Source organism: Phalacrocorax carbo, chromosome 5 (genome assembly GCF_963921805.1).
Source record: "Phalacrocorax carbo chromosome 5, bPhaCar2.1, whole genome shotgun sequence".
In the NCBI taxonomy this organism is placed as follows: Eukaryota; Metazoa; Chordata; class Aves; order Suliformes; family Phalacrocoracidae; genus Phalacrocorax; species Phalacrocorax carbo.
In genome coordinates, this window is record NC_087517.1 from 51,525,730 (window position 1) to 51,532,825 (window position 7,096).

At 51.7% G+C, this 7,096-nt stretch overlaps 1 protein-coding gene across 1 annotated transcript in view; it reads right to left on the bottom strand.

The window, feature by feature from the left end:
* The window catches only part of SLC25A22 (solute carrier family 25 member 22), a 53,729-nt gene extending 46,958 nt beyond the window's left edge, over window positions 1-6,771 (bottom strand). Inside the window, exon 1 of the mRNA XM_064452429.1 lies at window positions 6,663-6,771. The gene's annotated coding sequence lies outside the window, so the exon portion shown is untranslated. The remainder of the gene's footprint in view (window positions 1-6,662) is intronic.
* Between the last annotated feature and the right edge of the window lie 325 nt (window positions 6,772-7,096).

Sequence of the window (7,096 nt, forward strand, 5' to 3'; positions counted from 1 at the left end):
CTGAGCACGTAGAGGCTGCAGGAGCAGCCTGCTCAGCCTCCCCAGCAGTGTGCTGGCAGGCAGCACACCGCACAGCACACTCGGGCACGCACCCACACACAGCTCAGCAGCGGCCTGGCATTTCTTCCCCCCTTTCAAAAGCCAAATTCAGACCATCTGTTGAACTATTTCTACAAATCGTCCCTCTTTCAGGAAGGGCCAGGGGCTGAGTTTAGATGTTCAGATAGCGTCTGGCATCTCTGTAGCACTTATCACTTCAGTATCCAAGCTATTTCCCTTAAGGTCTCCGTTAGTTTTGAAGAACCAGAGTGGGGCACCAATGAACCCTCACTGTAAGTTTCTGCAAAAAAGGGAAAAAAAAGGGCATCAAAAAGGCAAAAGCTGCTCAGGTCATGCACACATTTGGCTGCTAACAAAGTGAGCGGGACAGTTCAGGTTAAGGGGGTCAGGCCAACACAATGTGTTTATGACCTTTAAAAAAAACTACTACCCTTAGAAAATAGCCTTCATAAACAACAGCTGCTCCCAAAGGATGAGATGAACCAACAAGTGCTCCTGTTGCCCTACAGAGAAGAGCTCAGCTTACCCAGGGCATGGAAAAGGAAGCTACCGCCAATCTTGAGAAAGCCAACCCAAAATGAAAAAGGAAAATGAAGCACCCAGAAGGAGAGACTATTTACTACATCAGACCATACCTTCTGCAAAGCTGCCATTGCTATTGCATACAAGTGGCAAAACCCTGGAAGTGCTGCTGTCCCTATTTGACTGTAGGGGACGGGTCAGAGACAGACATTTTACTGCTTACCCAAGGTCATGCTCTGAAACTGTGGCAAAGGAGAAAGCAGTACTCAAATTTACAGTTACTCCCTAACATATCCTGTCCCTAAAACATGTTTGTTTTTTTTTTCCTTTTTATAAATTCCTAACTACCACAGAGCAAAGAGCACAGCACTGAACAGGGCACCAAACAAGCTCCCAGTCTGCACGCAGCCTTGGAGAAGGTGTTTCCATCCCACCTTACCCAGCAGGCAACAGGGAGCCACCCTTGTCTCCTCTGCCAAGGTGCACATGCAGCACACCCATCACAGGCAGTAAGGGGTCAGACACCGCAGCGACAAGGACACAGTACTCGGCAGCAACAGAAGTGACAGATGTGCTGGTCCAGACTAAGCACACCACATGCTACCGCCTCCTTCCACACATTTATCTGCACAAAGCCAGTGCTCGCCCTGGCTAGGTTTCACATCACACAGCACAGTCCCTCGTTAAAGCAAAAAGGATTCACTGGAAGCTGTGGCTGAATTCAGAAATGAAAGATCATGGCTACTGGAATGGCTTCTTGCTTGATCCAAACTAAGAGCTCACCCACTACTAAAATGACTTGCTTAAAGTCCCATCTTTGTGCTCTAATTAAAAAGGAAAAGCACACAACTTCTGTCTTCCCAAAGGCCTCCTCCAAGACAGTCACTCAGTGCAGCAGCACCGCTGTCCGGTATAAGAGAGTAAATTTTCCTTCATCCTCCCTCTCCCCACTTTGTCCATGAAGGTCCTCATAGTTGGGACAGCCTTTAAATCAAGAGCATGAGCCCCAACCATGGCGCCAAACTCCAGGTGGGGCAGGCACAGTTTTGATGGGCCTTCATTCATCTCCAGCTGCTCAAATTCATGCCATTCTGGGAAACTCAGCTACATCAAAACCAGCCTCTCTCCTCCTGGCCTCTGGATAAATGCTGCAGACCCAGGAAAGAAAAAAATCCAGACATCTCTCCTGGTAAGGCACATGCCAGCATCAGCACTAGAGAAAGGATCAGGGCACAGGCAGGTTTGACAAGGCATAGCCACCCACCTGCAACAGCACCACCAAAATGAGAACAAGGACCAGTTTTGAAAAGGTTTAACAAAATAAATGTAAGACTGCATTCCTGTGAGCAGCTCACGACAGGCTGTGTTAAATCAAGAGCAACAGAGATCCCACAAATTAAATAAACGGTATCCCATAACATTTCTCCTGACACAGAACAAGCATTGGTGCCCAGGTGCCTTTCTCTTCCCTGAGCAAATACTCTCTGTGTGGGCAGCCCTCCTAAGAGAGCAAGTATTCAAAGCTCTTATATTTGCAGATGCATAAGAGAAAACTGCCAGACAGAAATCCAAACCACCCAGAGTAACAAGGTCTTTTCATTGGGTTTGTCTGGGGTTTTGCCTTGTCTTTGAAAGCTTTTGTACCCCCTGTTATTTTATCTTCTCAACAACTAGAACTACCTGGCAATCAATACTGCAAGGTTAAAGCAACACCCAGTTCTGCATTGGACAGCTCCATCCACCTCCTCCTTCCTCCTATCTTTACGCTGGAAGGCAAACAAAAGAGGCCAGAAAAAAATTATTTATCTGTTGTTAGGATTAGCTGGAGCAACACGGCGTTAGCTCTAGCAACCCGCCATGTTGTTAGCTGGATACGGCCAAATGACAGTCCCCACTCTGATCAGGCACAGGCCAGAGGACTCAGCCTTGCAGAAGGAAGTCTTCATCAAATCACAGTGCCAGGGAAGCCAAAACACTGTCCTCTTAGACCTCAGGTGCCTCTTCAGCAGAGAAGAGATGCTTGCAGTCACTTCCTTCTCTCTCAACACAGACAGACAAGGCAACTGACTCCGGCAAGGCTAGAGTCCATGCAGCCATTTACGAGAAATGCAAAATAGAACATACACAGAGTATGTTCAAGAGTAAAAAATAAAAACAATGCACTGGCTCACATAGACGCATCTGTAGCTTGTTTGGCATGATAAGTAATCGATAACTCCAACTCTCCTAACTTTCTGGTACTACAGATGTTTCGATACTTCTAAGAAAGCCTAAATGTGCAATACTGAGCATCAAAGCAGGCTTTTGCATTCCTGAGAATACAGATAAGGGTTTAGGTGAACAAACACACAGATGTAAGAGGAATAATAACCAGTCCTTATGTACCTGCAGTAGCAGAAGGCAGGATGCTGCAACTGGGCAGATCCTTCCCCATCCTGCACTGCTGCTGTTGAAGGAGTAGCACAGGCACTTCTCCTTAGACAGTATTGCAGATTTAAACGGAGGAACAGAGGCAGCTGGGAGGTAAGTGTGTCAGGCTGGAAGCTTAACAGGACCTTAACAAACCTGTGACAGGCTAAAGAGGCTGTGTGCCCCGGCTCTTCCTGTAGGTCAAGGGCTCCCACATGATGGCCCAACCTCACCTGGTGCAAACTAAATTTGCTCCACTGCCCCTGCCAGAGCTGCATAAACTTACTCCAGTCAAAGGCCAGCCATGCACAGCTCTGGGACACCACCAAAATGCCAGCAGCTGTGTAAAAGCTTTATTCTAGGGAAAAACAAAAATAAACAAACAAACAAAAAATAGGAAAAAAAACCCACTCTGAAAAAGGACAACCAGGAACAAGGCAGGCTTAGGCAAAATGTGTCTCTGTTCTGAAACAGCCTAGAAAAGAGGAAACTGCAGAAACTCCCTTCATAGGACATCAGCATCCTACCATAATGCACATAAACTGCAGCACTCAGGATCACAAGGAAACTCATTTGTCCCAGCCATTCCAAACCCAGTATGATTACACATCCCCTCCCCAGTGCAGGATCTCCTAACAACCAAATGAAAATATTTTGCATTTTTCCATCCCTTTTCCTTCCGCCTTGGGGCCTAGTTCAAAACTCTTATGTCATTCTGGCAGCACTATGATTTTAGGCAGAGAGAAACAGCCCATTAAGAGATACACCCCACGCAGGGCATCATGCCGGCACTGGAAAGTTGGCAGTGCAAAACCTCTGCAGTTTCCTGCCCACATGTGAGCCCAAGGATCAAGTGACAAAATAAAGCATCACGCTGCAAGGCAGACGTGCTGCAAGATGGCACTAAGGGACCAAAGTTCCTCCACGGCTATGTTCAACACTGCTAAATTTTCCTCCTCACCACACAAGCCCTTCACCTCCCAGATTTCACAAGGACATACCACCTTCCAGCAGCTACTGCGAATTTGGCAATTGCCTTCCAAGAGCATTTCATTTCCACGGTGGGGTGAAAGAGAATCCAGAGGTTTGCCAGCATCTGTAAAACAAGTAATTCCTAGCCCAGCAGCAAACCCGAAGCCCAGCCCTTTGGAGGACCAGAGATGGAGACCACGCAGACCTACACCACACCTAGGCACTTCTTGCAGAAGCAGAAGGATCAACTCTTCAGTCACTCCTCTCACAGCCACCTGGCTGCAGATTATTCAGATAAAACCCCGAGTGCCAGGGATAATTAACTATTTTCACAGCATTGCACAGTCATCACATACATTGCAACAAGGGTGTTCCCTAGGTCAGGTTTTACCCCTCACGGAAAAGTTGTTCTTAGGAGAATCTGCAAAACTGGGCTGCCAGTCAGGGATGCTGGATCTAGATGTGTTTTACTCCAGCTAAACACAGAACAACGTTTTCCCACCTAAAAATGCTGCTGCCCTACTCCAGAAAATCTCTTCCTCCCATTATTTCACAGTTCTCAGCATGACAACAGTTTCACAAGAACTGTATAGGCACATGGAATGCTTACAGCTCCGAAGCAAGACTTTCCTGGTTATAACTCCCTGATCAGAGCACAGCTCCAAATCCTTACAGCTACCCAGCTTGGAGGCACACCAAAACCCAGCCACTCTGTCCCTTCTCTCCATCACGCCTTTGCCATACTGGAGACCTACAACACAAAACGTGACGCAGAAGCAAGCAGGGGGCTGCTTCCACGTGTACATGCTGCTCTCGCCTTGGCCAGCCAGGTAGATATTTCCCCCTGCCTGGTCCACCAATTTAAATCTTGGCAGAAAAAGGGGTGCAAATATCACTGACAGCCTGTCAGGGCATTCTACCTCCTAGTAACTTAATACAGCACACTACCCCTTCTTAAAATGGCATCAGAAGGATATTCTAGGGCCCTGGCATTTTAGGAAGACATTAACAAGATTGCTGGGCATCAGACAAGACCACAGACTTTCCTTCAGAGCAGTGCCAGTCTCCAATTTACAACACAGATTTGCTCCCTGTTCCAACTCGGCCATCCACCTCTGCCACTGATCACTATCACTGTCAAAACATAACGCTCCTTACTACAACGGGCACTCCGCAAACAAATTGAGCCCAAGGGCACAACACCAGAAGCAAAACTGTACCTGTGTGAATTACAAGAAGTAGTACTACAGCACAGTTAAAAATCCTACAGGCAAGACACTGGAAAAGGGTAAATCCTCATTAAATACTGATGTTTATTTTCTGGTGAAGAAGTTAGAGTAACTCCTCCTATTAGACCTCACCTGTATCTTTATTTATAACAGCCTGGAAAGCAAAATGCAAGCCAAGGACTGGAAGACAACTGTCATCCGAGTCCCACACAATACATCGTTATCAGCAAAGTACCACTCTAGTTCGATTGCCCTTTGCTTGCCACTGCCAAGAAGCAAGTTCTTGAGACGCAAAGCCACAGTGACCTGCAGTGATCAAAATCACTGCAGATACAATCCCAGCACCAGCAGCCATGCCACAAGAGGTCAGATCCTAATGGCAGTGAGACTCTTGGAGACGAACGTGCTATGGTAAAAAGACCCAGTCTTCGACTGTAGAGACCTAATATCTAAAAGATACTAGGCCAATTACATGTAGCTGGGATCCTGCTCTGACATTTGTTACTCTGTCAGCCTGGCAAGGTGTAGAAACTAAAAAGCTCAGAAACCCTGCAGGAGAGAGGCCTGGAGCACTGGAAAATCTGATTTCCATGACTGCACCCTCACCCAGCAGGAGCCCAGCAGCCCCTGAGGGTGCAGCAAGAGCGGAGGGGATGCTTGGGGTCCAATTCCCAGGGTGACCTTGAGGAAATCCCACAGCCTGTCCACGTTTCCACATTCCACGTCCACAGAAGGAAAAGCACAATAACCTTGACCCACCTTAGAGAGGCACAGATCTGGCTTAGGAGAGCCTGGAAGGAGCTTGGAGGGTCTTAGATGCCAGACCCTGGCCTGCGACTAGGGCAGCCAGAGGCTACAGTCCTACAAATCACCCCAGAAATCAGAAGCCCCGGAAAAACGTGCAAACCGCTTTCCTATATAAAAAGCAGCAGCTCTGGGGCACTAAAGGACACGGCTGAAACGGCACACGTGTCACCCGCAATTTCCCCCACGCGGGCAAGGAGAGGAAGGGCGATGCTGCCACGGCCCCCGATGCCAGGACCACGGGGAGCACGGGACGATCTCCCTCGGGCTCGGCTTTGACACACGGGCACCTGCGCCTACGGCCGCAAATTCGGGCAGAGGGACTCCCACCCCCTGGGATGGGGCGGGACGGGGACCGGCGCTTCCCAGGGGGAGGGGAGCAGGAGGGGGGCCGGGAGAGCCTGCAACCCATGGGGCGGCGGGGGGGAAGTGGGGGACGAGGGGAGCCCGCACCCCCCGGCGCGAGGGCCCGGCCCCCCAGGGACGAGGGGATGCAGGAATGGGGCCCGGCGCGCCCCTAAGCCAAGCGGCCGGGTCGAGAGACGGAGGGGCAGGCGCAGCAGGGGCCAGGCCGGGGGAGGCGAGCCATAACCCGGCGGCCGGAGGGGTGCCAGGACCCCCGGCGGCACCCCCCGGAGGCTGGGGAGAGGCCGCGCCCGCACTTACCGGTCCGGGACGCGGCGGGCTCCCGCCGGGGCCGGAGGCCGGTGCGGCGCGGGGTGCGGAGCTCCTCGCTCGGCTCGGCGCGGCGCGGCCCAGCTCAGCTCTGCCCCCTCCGGCCGCGCCCGGCGCAGTAAAACCCGCCGCCGCCGCCGCCGCCGCCGCCGCCGCCGCCGCCGCCGCCGGGCCCTCCCCGCCGGGGCGGCCGCCGCCGCATCGCCATGGCAACGCGGGCCCGGGCGGCCGCGCCTCGCTCCCCGCGGCCCGGGCCCTCCGCGGGGCGCCCCGTCACCATGCGATAGGAGCCGCGGGTGGGAGGGGGGTGTCCCCGCCGTACCCCGAACCCCCCGACAGCGAACGCCCCGCGCCCCGCCGCAGGGCATGGTGCGCGCTGCCTCATCCCACCCGTCAGCCATCTTGCAGCCGCCCGGCCAGGCAGC